The sequence below is a fragment of the Protopterus annectens genome, chromosome 4.part0 (assembly GCF_019279795.1).
Source record: "Protopterus annectens isolate FY-2018-M chromosome 4.part0, PAN1.0, whole genome shotgun sequence".
Lineage (NCBI taxonomy): Eukaryota > Metazoa > Chordata > Ceratodontiformes > Protopteridae > Protopterus > Protopterus annectens.
Window position 1 is genome coordinate 1407626366 of NC_056733.1, and position 13160 is coordinate 1407639525.

General features: G+C 38.2%; 1 long non-coding RNA gene across 1 annotated transcript in view; it reads right to left on the bottom strand.

Annotated features, from left to right (window-relative positions):
- Positions 1 to 2220: 2220 nt before the first annotated feature.
- Positions 2221 to 13160, bottom strand: part of LOC122800182 — a 131945-nt gene continuing 121005 nt past the window's right edge. Inside the window, exon 3 of the long non-coding RNA XR_006364546.1 lies at positions 2221 to 2316. This is a non-coding gene — a long non-coding RNA (uncharacterized LOC122800182). The remainder of the gene's footprint in view (positions 2317 to 13160) is intronic.

Here is a 13160-nt window from a genome sequence, read left to right on the forward strand (position 1 = left end):
AAAATTTAAAACATTACATAAAGTGGGGGGCTTCGCCCACCAGAACCCCCTAGTTAAATATACCAACTCCAAGATTGCACTACAGATATGAAAACGGCAAAGTAATGGAAGCGGCCAAGTAATTTCTTTCCCAGGGAAAGAATTTGCTTATATGCCGTTTCGCTATTTTTCCTTTTTCATGCTTTCAAGTTCGATCAAGACGCATTCGAAAGAATACGTCTTCAATCATTTAATAGGAACCCTGGAAATATTTAGACTCACAAGGGGGTTCCCAGTGGGAGTGGATGTGCATCAGGCTTTTAGCTCAGAAACACTATTATTCATATTATTAATTGATTATATCAACAAAAGGGACATAGCAACAAAGCTGTCATATGCAGGTGATGTGGTGCTACAAGCAGATTCTGAACAAAAATTTCAGTGAATGACACGAAACTGGAATGCAAAAATGAAGGCAAAACAGTGGTCATGGCAACAAATGGTGGAAATCAAACAAGCTGAAGGTAGAAGGGGAAATAGTGGAGCAGCTTAACAGTATCTGTGATGTGTGGCTGAGAAGAAGGGGAAGCCAAATGAGGAGGTCAATCCTGGAAACTGAGGTGGTGCAACCAATTAGTACAAAGGTAGTGTGCAACTGAAGAATGCCAAATAAGCTAAAAAGTTGAAATAGTGGTGCAACTAGTGCTTCTTTAAAGGTGAGGAACCTTGACAGAGAAGCCAGGGAAGCTGAGGAAGCTTGCACATGAACTGCCTGAGATAGGTAGCAAGATGCATCTTGTGAAAGACGAGATAGAAAGGAAAACCTCAGAGATGAAGCTAATTTAGCTCAATTGCAGATAAGGCAAATGAAAATAGATTGTAGTGGCCCGATCAAATACACAGAAAGGCAGACAATAATTTGGGAAAGCAGATTTGGAAAAGAAAAGAAGAAGGCAATATGAGAAGACGATACTCATGTAAAAGATAGATGGGCTGCATGACAGATGACCTATGACAGGCAAGTACGACTACCAAGGAAGACAGGCAAGTGGCACTGAATCAAGAAAGTTTGTGACATTTGAATTGGCACCCCAACCACATATAAAAAATGGGGAAAAGTGTGAAAAGATGATGGTGATGATGTCTAATCATTATTATCCTTTGTCTTGTCTCAATTTGCACAATGTCTGAACATTTATATTGGGGCATGTATTCATTTATTCATTCCAGTTGCTAACCAGTTTGGTAAACTGGTCTGCACTATAACCAACAGAGTTCCTGCTAATGTAGCATGGTACTGCAGAAGAGTGATGACATCTGTGCAACACTGTGTCAGACAACAGTCAACAAAGATTGCATATGTTACTGATTAACAAAAACAGTCTGTTCTACAGATGAGATACATTTAGGCAAATATAAAATATGTCATGTCCATTACTGGATACAAATAAGGGCAATTTATTCAACTACTAACAATACTACTGCAAAAGGGGTTAACAGTCCTGCACATCAATGCCAGGAGCATACACGATAAAATTCCAGCTTACTACATTGGTAATCAGTACAAGTCCCTACATATATCGTGTGATTGAGTCATGAAACCAAAACATTGAAGATGGTGAATTCAGCATCCCCAGATTCAATAGCTGTAGAAAAGATATAAAAGGAAAACAGGCAGGCAGTTTTGATAGGTTTATAGCAGCTGTTCTGCAAGCAAGACTACTTGTTGTCCAATATCAAAGCACTAAAAGAATGTGCACTAAATGAATACCTGCCTAAGGACATTTGTTTGCAAAATGTATGAACTTGATATTCAACAGAGTAAATGTTATAAAAATCACCAAAAGCACAAAAAAGACTGGCATACCCCAAGTATTGTCTGTATCCAAACACAAACGCTATACACTCACCCATGGCATCACATCATGTTTTCATTAACACACTACAAAATAACTCTTACCTCTAACATACTTCAATATATCATGACAGAAAGAGAAATTCAAACATCTCTCCATCTGCAGACTTCATGCAGATTTTAAATGACCTAGCAAGAGTGCACAGCAAGGTTGGCACCAAACATACACTAGGTTGGATACACTAAACACTCAAACCAATTTCAGAATATGGACTATTGGACCAGCACATTCTATATGTGGCAAAAGTTTGCCCCAGATAAGAAAAACAATCAAAAATACACGCATAAAGAAAACAGAGATCAACTTCAGAAAATGTTTAATCAGATTGCTTGGTTATTTCAAATCCATGTCCCGCCCATCAATAATGCCAGGAAATACCTTCATGAGATCCTAATCGACACTCTTGTTCCAGCCACAATCACTAAAGTAAAGAAAAATAAGATTCCATGAATCAACAATAATCTGTGGAACTACAATCTGACAGAGAAACTGCTTGGAAAAAATTAGAGTCATTTAAGTGATGAACATATTAAAAATGCATGTAGAACAATGCACAAGTGTTGATCATTTATGAAGGATTAAAAACAAAAGTGTTATCCTACTCTCCAAGGTAAAAGCTTTTAAATTGCTTTACATTCTAACGAACAACAAACTGTTTCTTTGCACAGCAAACTCTCCCACAGCATGTCAGTCCAACGTCAGACCTGCAACTCCTAGGCTAGTGCTGCAACTACTTAAAAGGTGAAGAAATATGGATCAGTTTTCATGGATGAGCTCCCTTTCGCCTTCATTTCGTTTGCCACTCACTGGATTACTAAAACTCTTACATTAATTTTAAACAGAATCCTAAAAGAATGACAGCTGTTAGGATGGTGTTATACTTAGATGCTCTGATCTCTTCTCCATATACTTCCCCAGACTGCTGACACGGGGGTTCCACATATGCATGACCCTGCACTGAAGGGCTAAGTCAGACAGGTGCTGGAGAAGATGGAGCAGATGACTGCAGAGGAGCCCTGGGGAGCTGTTAATTTTACTTCTGTCCAGTATTTACTGGAAAATGCAAACTTTAAACTGAAAATAACAGTGTGCCATGAAAATCTGAGTACCCCCTTTAAATTCATATTTCTGGAGTTCAGTTTACTGCTCTTCAGCCATTGCATCATCAGCCTGCAGTATCACTAGTATCAGTGATGTGATAATGTCAACAGAGCTGTGATCATGAATGTATACAATATAAGGGGAGCACAGAAGCAGCTGCTTCACTTCAGCTGTGGCACTGTACATGAAGGGACATGTGCACTTCTTTGTTGGGAAGAGACAGTAAGGTGCAGAGTCAGTATTAATTGAATACCTGCCAACGGACGTCTGTTTCTAAAATGCATGAGCTTGTTATTCAACAGATGAAAATGTTATAAAATTCACCAAAAGCATGTATTTCATATGTGCTTTATTGTTCACTTTAATTAATGAGCTTTTTAAATGTGATGAAATAAATACATGCAGCAGATTTTGCAAACAGTACTTATTAAGGAACACCAACACGAATATAGTAAAAGGGTGAGACAGGATTGTATAACACTTGTTTATGACACTCCAGCAGTGTTGCATGGTTGGACAACAATCCCCAGGTTATGTAGCATTTTACACCTCCACTGTGAATGAAGCCCCTGACACATACTTATGATTTTATGGGTGCTTCCCTGTTTCTGTGCTTCTTCATCAAGGAAGGGGTGAAGGAAGGGGTTGGAGTTCACCATAAAACATTATATTATACTCAAACATTTCTCCATGTTCAAAATAAACCATAATTAATGCATAAACGGTAAACAGATTGTTTGTAGTGAATTTAAGAACTTTATAAATCACTTTATGGTAATTGCTAATACAACTGTTAGCTCACACAGTGTAAAGTGTTTGTGCCCCATATCAAACAACCTGTACAACTGAGGCTGATGTGGGAGACAACACATTTCCTGGTCCCTGATAGCAGTACATAGTGCAGTATAAGCCCAAACATGTAGTCTATGAATAACAGGCTCGTACAAATTATGTAATCTAAAGCACAAAGAAATGTCAACACTCCTTCATGTGGCATGACAAGAGTTACTGTCAAAGGGTTAAGCAGCCTCATCCCATGTCCTCTCTACACCGGCTTATTGTTATGGGCAAAGCTTTCACTTTTGCCTGGAACCACATTGAGCTAACTATAAGCCACATTGGTGTGACCTTTTCTCTAAGCCATCTACTTTGCTTTGTAGTACTTCGATTTGCGTCTCATTGTTGCTCATTCTTTCTACTTCTTTCAAAATCAAATTTTGTTTTTTGTTTGCTATAATGGTAATTTACTTTATTCTTGTTTACACTGCACTAGCCATCAGTTGAGAGGCAAAGCCAGACTTGTGAAAGACCTCCATTTCTTGTATTATAGGGTAAAATTGTTCAAGCAATATAAGCCTTTAATCATATATGTGAGGCTGTTTAAACTGCTGTAATAGTGAACTCTCTGCTATATCAGTTTTTCTACTATTGCTCATCATTTTATTATGAAGTTCTCAGAAAAAAATACTTTAATATTAATCAGTGGGGACAGAAGTATAAACTAGGCTACCATTTCTATTCCAGCAAGCTAGCTGACCAGCCCACCTCACCCCCAACCATGCACCCATGCTGGTTGCTGTCTTGGAGATTTCTGTCCTCTTGAAAGGCTGTCAGGCTTCCCCTCAATATGCTCTCAATGACTTCACTGCCAGTGTTAAGCTAATAAGCCTACAGTTCCCTGAATTTTTTCATCTTCTCTCTTGGGAAGGGTACTATACTTACAGTATTCTAGCCATATGGCACATCTGCATTAGCCACTGATTTGTTGAAGATATCTGTTGGGTGGGGTCTGCCAACACCTCCCACATTTCTGAGAACTTTGGGAAGTGGCTTAGCTGGTCCTTTTGCTTTACCCTTTATAAGGTTAGACAGCACCTTCTGAACCTCCTCTCATTCAGTCCTGGTGTCTGTCCACTGTTCTTCCTGTCTCCAGTCTGACATGCCTCCTGTACAATATAGCACCCACCCGTTGCTTCCCATTTTTGAAGAATGAATCAAAGTATTCATTCAGTATTGCTGTTTTTAGCCTGTCTTCTATGATCACCTTCCCTTGTTTGTTTGGTCTGACCAGTTTTGTCCACCCTTCTGTCTTTCTCTTTGTCTATTACCTAAAAAGCCATTGTCTCCTTTATTAATCCATTCTATTAATCCCCTTTCAACTTTAGTGTCTACTGCCCTTACCAGCTTCATTGTCTTTTTGCCATATCCCTTGTAAAGTGCTTCCTCCACTACTCCTTACACTCCTTCCCACCTCTTGCTGTCTCTAGATTTTTCTCTGATTGCTAGTCTCACATTACTTTGTAGTCACACTGACCGTCTTCTCTTCTTGCTTCCTTTTTTTTACTGTTTCCTTGTGCCTTGCTATGAGTAACCCGTCTATGACCATTTCCCATAGCTTAGTTATTCCTCCCATTGTCCTAATTCACCCTTGACCATTGGGTTGGGAGGGCAGCCTAATGGTTAAGGTGTTTGTCTTACAAACACAAGGTGCAGGGTTTGAGTCTCATAAGGGATAATTGGCTAGGCTTAAAATGGCTCGCAAGGGCAGTTAGCCTAGTACTAAAGTATGACTCTATGACTAACAGTAAAGCATAACTCACTCTTGCAAACCTCCACACCATTGTCTTTGTCTTTGCATTCCTAATCTTTCTCCTACAGGAAACCACACAGTGATATGATCACCACTGTCTCAAAAGTACCTTAACAGGGACACCCTTTACATGGATGCCCTAATGTTTATCACTGCATAGAGGACTGACGCTCAGAAAATTGAACCAAAACATTGCCAGTGATAAAACTTGGAGAAGACAGAGAGAAGGTACGTGTTGTAGTTTCCTCTTTCTTTCTACCGACTTCAAGTTTATGCAGTCTTAGAGTTGTCATACCTACTCTTCAGAGGTGCAGGGGCTTGTCCCTATATCAGGGGGTGCAGATGAGGCTTTCCTCATGCAAAACAATGTGTATGTGCTTTACAACTTCGGGAGTGTAGTTGTTTTGGCTAGTCACCTAAGGTTTTAGATGTTTTAGTTTTGAATAATCACAATTCAATCAAATGTGATGTGATTATTCATAGACTTTCTTGACACCCTCTACATTGCTTAACCTGGGCGTTCCTGACACACTGCATTGGTTAGGACCATAACCAGAATTATCTCCTTTCTGAGAGAGTCCTGCATCAGTTAGGTGAGGCCCATTGTCCATGACATAAATCACTCCTGTTTGCTCTCTACAGTAGAACTCAGAATCTTACAGTATTTAGCTCAAACTAAGATCCTTCACAAGCAGGGACACTGATTTAGCATTTCCAAAAAAAAAAAAAAAAAGAAATACCCTTTCCATGAGATGAAATTCAGGATGTTATACCGGTGAATTTTTTAGCATAATTTCCAGTCACTACCATGATCTCATTAAAATTTTATTTGTAACAGATTACAGGCACACAATACTCACTACAGCAAGCTGTTAGTATTGTAAATGATAAACATTAGTAGAAATACAGCTTGTCCTATCAAATGCCAAATTCATTGAAAATTCCACATCTTTTCCAGTACTCACCAGTACTCAGACAGTTCACATTTGGGATTTACCAGTATTTTTCCCAGAAAAATGTAAAATTAGTGTTCATGTCCATGAGTATTGCTCTCTCCTATCTTACTCTTATTCTCCCATTCAGTTGTCCACACTCCTGTATCTAGTAAATGACACTTGTTTCACTCCAGAAGCTCTTCTCCCTACCCCTACTTTAACTGCCCGGGCACTTTACTTAGCTTCTAATCCTGGATGTGCCCTTGTTCCATTCCTGGTTGGGTGTTCTTTCTCCTCTTTGACATCTTGTTTGACATCTGGCTCCCTAATTAAATGTCTGTACTCAAAAAGCCAAAACGTAGAGAAGAACAAACCTTGAAAATTACACTTCTCCTTAAAACTTTGTTTTCCCGGGGGGGGGGGGGGGGCACATTGGAGAAAATGGATATTCACAGAAATGGCATCTCAGATTTGGTATATCCAATTTCACTCTTTCCTCCATTCAGTCTCCATGTTTTGGGACTCACTGTAGAGGGTCCTGACATTTCAAATGATGACCCTGATGGCTTCCTTTTATAAGCTGCTACTCCACTCCCATCTTTCCATTATCTGTCATCGTCCTACCCACTTTTGTCATTGGTCCGTTTCAGTGATATCAGTGTCCACACTGTTCTCCTACATCACTGCTTTACATAAACTATTTGCATTGCAGAGTAGGACTACCTGTAGCCATGATCCAAGCTACTGCTTCTTCCTGCGCTATATTCTGCATCTCATTTACCATGTGTACTGCCACAGGACTCCCACCCACCTAGTTTCTGCTTTTGTCATTTTTCCTCCCCCTTCCATTAGCTTAAAAGTATGATTTCTGAGATGTCCCTTTCCAAACAAATAGTAATTAAGCAGTGCTGTCCCTATCTTGACAAAATTGGAGCCCATTTGGTGAACACAGCTGGTGTCTCAGCCCAGTCTTCCCCATCCTCCTGATAGTCCTAAGCCTTTTCTCAATTGTCCACTGCCAGTGTTAGTCAAGGTCATATTTGCTAAAAAGTCATTTAGCTGCTCATGAATTATTTTTGAATCTTTTTGTGACTGGACAGAGATTAAAGATGGAGCATAAGTCCTGCAAGATGAAAGGCGGATAAACCTTGGTTGAAGAATAAATAACATGTTTAAATTGTATCTGTGGTAATAGACATGTTAAAGATGTAGGAGGGTGACTTGCTATAAATGGAGCTGACTTACAGTGGAAGAAAGTGGGTAGGATATAAGGATTACAGTTCACAGATGTAGATAGTTTTCTAAGTGCTTATGTACCATCATGAAATGAATTGAATAGAATAGAAATAAAAGCATAGAATAAACTGGCAGTGGAAGACTGGAGTGACCCTGCAGTTAGCTTGTAAAGTGATGTGAGAATTAGATGATGGATTTTGTCAATTTTCAAAGGATAAGTGGCTGCATATACTTGCTTGGAAAATTAATTATTTGAATTTATTAGGCAGGTAGGAGCTGTTACAGAGGAAGTTTGCACAATGGCCTACTGAAATAAAGCAGGTCTTCCCAAAATGTTTGGGTTGTAAGTCCATGTCAGTTTGCTTTATAGTTAGGCAAGAGGACGCTAGCAGGTATTGTATTTATTCTGCATGGTTGTTGTAGGTTTAGAAACAGTTCAGATTCAGTTTTGCTGCTAGGAGCTTCCCAAGTAAATCAGGCCTTATTGATAAGATTCATTACTGGGTGGTTTCTTAGTGCACAATTATATGGAGTCAAAATATGGTTATCTAACTACTGATATAAAGGAAGGCTAGAGGAAAACAATCACAGAACTTTTATGGATGTGGAATACACTGCTGGATACTCTATACTATTTTTTTCTTTCTTAATCAGGTGAATGAAATGGCCCTATAACCTGGACATTTTCCATCATTGCTTAAGCTAAATGACAACAACAAGCACGTCAGCTTAATAAACCTTACACACAAGGCCATAGAACATATCATAACTGACCTAATAAACTGTGATACCAAAACTCATATCATACTCGACCTCCAGAAGTTTGGCTTTGTCAGTGGTGGAGCCTGAACAAAGGAATCATGTGAGCTTCGTTCAGAGGGTTACTAAGGCCATTGACTGTGGTCAAGCTGTCCACACAGTTTACCTTGACCTCACCAAGGCATACCATACCATATGTAAGTATCATAAATAAGCTGAAGGAATGTGAATTTGACCTTTATGTGGTGAGGTGGATAGCCAATTGTCTTGGCGACAGGATTCACACAGTAAGAGTAGGAGGTGTGTATCCTCTGGGAGCATAAAGGAGACCAGTGGAGTTTCTCAGGATCTGTGCTGAGATCTCTGCTATTCAGTATCTACTTTTCAGATTTTCATTTATCAAATGAGGATCTTAGATTAAAAAAATCTGCAAATGATTGTTAGCCGGGATTCATTGTCAAGTTCCTTTCAGACATACAGGCACTCCCTCAGGACCTTACACTTATAAATAGTACCAAAAATGGGCTTCCACAAAGGGAATCATTATAACATTTGATAAACAACCCCTAGCTGCAGCTTGTAGTATAGGCAGCACACCTCTTCAAAATGAAAAGGTAGTGAGACACCTAGAGACCTCAGTGGGTAATTCTCTCACTTTTCACCATCAGGTTGCAATTGTGGTCATGAAATCCTTTTACCTTGCACAACTCATAGCATAATGTTTTCTTCCAGATCAATAGATGTCCTCATATTCTTGTACTCTACAATGATTAGACCTATCATTAATTGTAACACCTCCTTTTGGCTGTATCTTACAAATCATATCAAGCAATTAGAAAGACCCCAGAATTTTGTAACTAAAAAGACTGTGGGTTTTAAATACCTGAATTAACATGAAAAAATAGAGGATTTATGTCTATACTCTCTGTCGTATGGATTCCTTACAGGGAGTCTCTCTCTACTAGGTGGTGCACTGGTGCAGCAGTTAATGTTGTTAGCTCAAAGCAAGAGGTTCTCTGGTTCAATTCTCAGCTGGAGTGCTTTCTGCACAGAGTCTGCATGTCCTCCTTGCATTCACGTGAGTTTTCTCCAGGTACTCCATTTTACTTCCACATTCCAATCCAAAGACATGCATCTGGAGCATTTTTCTGCAGGCCTCCACTGAAAATTGTCTTGTTCCAAGTCAGACTTTCCCAGTCAATAAATGTTAAATAAATAATGTACCTTGTTTATAGGAATATAAGGGATTCAGTAGTCCAAGAACTCTTACACGTCCATAAATCAAACAGTTCAGCTGACAGAATGGCCAGATATGTATATCTACTCCAACAGATAAATAAGACAAGGAGCAGAGATAGCTTTGTCATGGCATTGACTACCCCTTCTCTGAAATATACTTCCTCTCAAGATCATCAGAGTGACACACTGTGTTTAAAAAGGATATAGACAGCTAGAGGGTATTCATAAAGAAAACACCAGTATAACTGGCCTGGCACTTGTTAAAAAAGGTAGCAAAGCCTAAGATGGGTACCGGCAAAGTGGAAATGGCTTTGTAACTGATATGAAGATGTGATATAACACCACATACATGAAAAAGAACAAATTATATAAATACACAGTAGCTGCATTGGTATACACATAGTTATTTGCTCAGTAGTTTTCCAGAAAAAAAAATAATTATCATGTTGATAGTGATGACAATAATCCACCAGCATGTCTAATACAATAAATATTTAAGGATTTCCAAAATAATATTGGTCATCATGGAATGAGCTCTGATATGCAAATAAATGTCAAAGCCACAAATACTAGTGCTCTAATGGTATATACGTGTGGAGTAGATTAGTTGTAGATACTGCTTAACCAGGATCCCAAGGATGGCTGAATGTTTATCTATCTGCAAGTTAAGACTGTCATTATTTTGCATATTTGTGTCAAAACATTCCAGACTCTATGAGCAAATTTTCAAAATGTATTTTCAGGTGGCGGCTAAGGTAAATGAAGGCATTAGCAATTTGAAGCTCTCTTGTTTTCTCAAATAGTAAGTGCAGTTTCTAATAAATAGTTGATTTGTAAACAGAGGGCAATACTATCATTTACTGCTTTCAAATTATGTTACTATGAAATTTGCCATAGTCTGTTAGCATACTGATGTCAGTCTACCCAATCACAGTGCAACATGTGATAATGAAAACGCTCCCTACACAAGTATCTGGGATCAAGGAATACTGTGATAAACTTAATGGTTTGATGACTAGTTGACAGGCAATGGAATATATAATTATAAGCACACACACACGCACACATACAGATAGATAGTTAGATAGACACACGCACACATCTGTTTCATTTTAAACAAGTATAGCTCAGTGATGCAGGCAGACCATTTCTGAGGTTCAGCTCAGTTGGAGAAGCACAAAGGACATACGGATGAAAATCTTTGATTTATCACAATCCAGTATACAATAATCTGATTACTGTCACCCATGCACAAGAGTGTAGGCACTGCAGGACATCTGTATGGCTCCCAAGTATACAGCAAAGTCCAGAAGGTTTAGGATTTTTGCCTGGAAGTGTTTGCATAGATATTTTTATACCCCAAGCAAACTTCAAATAATTTTTCCTCAGATAGGCAGCAAATGTTGGAGATGTGATAGAAAACAGATATTCTGGGAGTGTAATGAATTGAGAGATTTCAAAAATGACCTACAGAGAACTCTGTCAGAAATACTGGGTAAGAAAATGGCTGCAAGTAAGGAAATAATTCTTTTGAGCTGGGACACAGGATGTGAATTGTCTAGACATAGTAAGGCCTCGTTCATATGTGTTTACTAGGCTAACAACCACAAGGGCCTTTTTAAGCCTAACCATGCATCCCAAATCTCTGACAAGTTCTGATACCCTTGATAAGTATAAGCATGGACCTGGGAGAAGAACCATTTACAGGTTACCTGTGTAAATGGTTCATCTCCGAGGCCCATTTTTAAGTTTAAATATGTTGGATGACAAAAAAAGCAATTACAAGAAAATGGAAATCAAAGTCTACAGCAACTGTACTTGAAGTATTGAATATTGAAAAGAGATAAAAGAACTGGAAGAGGGATATTTAGGGACGGGAAGAAGCAAATTACATAGATGTAAATGGCAATTGTGGGAATAATACATGCAGACTAATGTTCAGAAGGAAGTGGAGTGAGGTTTAAGAGAAGGCAGGAATTGAGCAAATTATGTAATTTTGGATTGATGACATTAATATGGTTTGTTTTCTTTTCTTTTAATGTGCGTTTGCCTATGTCTTAAGTGATAATTTACTAAAGGTCTTTAAAGAGTTTATGTAGTTCAAAAATTTACAACAACCGTTGCTGTTAAGGAAAAGGCTTACTAAAATTAAATGAATAAGATTTTGAAGACAGCAAATAAAGGAATGGCCTTTTGAACAAAAATATATGAAAAAGCATTAGTACAAAAAGAATGGGTTAGTAATTACAAGTGTGTCATACACACACACACGATATATATATTTAATAATAATAATAATAATAATAATTTATTGTAGAATTGTACCAGTCCTTCATGCAGATAAATTAAAGAAGCAAATGACAGATAACTGAAAGAGTGAAACAGTATTGAATAACAGAAATAAAAGATGCTCATGGTTCACTATTCCGCTTCTTGCATTACATGGGTAATTGTTTTTTCTCTTGCATTTAGAAGTTTAGACATTCCTCAGACATAAAACTCTTTGCCCCTGCAAGTCATATATATCATATTTCATATGTCAAGAATTAAATTCTGTATATCACAAATTGTTGCTGCTACCTTCCGTGAATTTGTGTCTTGCCATTCTCATGTTTTGGCTGCACTAGAGTTACCTTTCTATGCTACCAATTTTCAAGATTCCTAGTAGCTTACCATTCTGCTGATTTTGCTGCATTTGTACTTACTGTTTTGTGCTACTGATTCACTGTACTGGATATAGTCTTTTGCTATACTACTGAGTCGTTGTATTTAAAACTGTCTGCTGCTTTTGTATCTAAGCCAAATTGCTAGTCATCGCTTACAGTTTCTGCAAGTTGCTGCTACTTCTTTTACAGATACTGTATCACTATTTAACTCTGATGGCATTGTCCAGCCCCAACTAATCTGGTATTAGCTTTACTCCAACTTCACTCACATCTTTTCCCAGTCTTTTCTGTATAACAGCATCATTGTCTCCACAACTTTTGGGTGCACTAAATCTATCTCCCCACTATTTCCCATTCTATTTCCTGGCCATGACTCTGATACTACAATGTACACTCACTGAATTAAAGCCTCCATTACGTTCTGACACATCATGCCACCTCCATACAAAATACTGGTACATACATAGATACATAGAAATGTTTCAAGCATGAGCATTAATGCCTTTCTAGTTTACCAAATACCAAAACACTTGTTCCCATAATAAGTGTCCAGGCTGTTCTTAAAAACATTTAAACTAGTACTTATTTTAATGTAATTTGGTAATCTGTTCCATGCGTCAGCTACTCTGTCAGAAAACCAATTAGTACAAACCTATAGAATCTTCTATTTAGGTTGTCTGATGAATCTCTAGTACTTTTTAATAACCCCAAACATTCAAATAAGTAGTTGTCTTTAAAT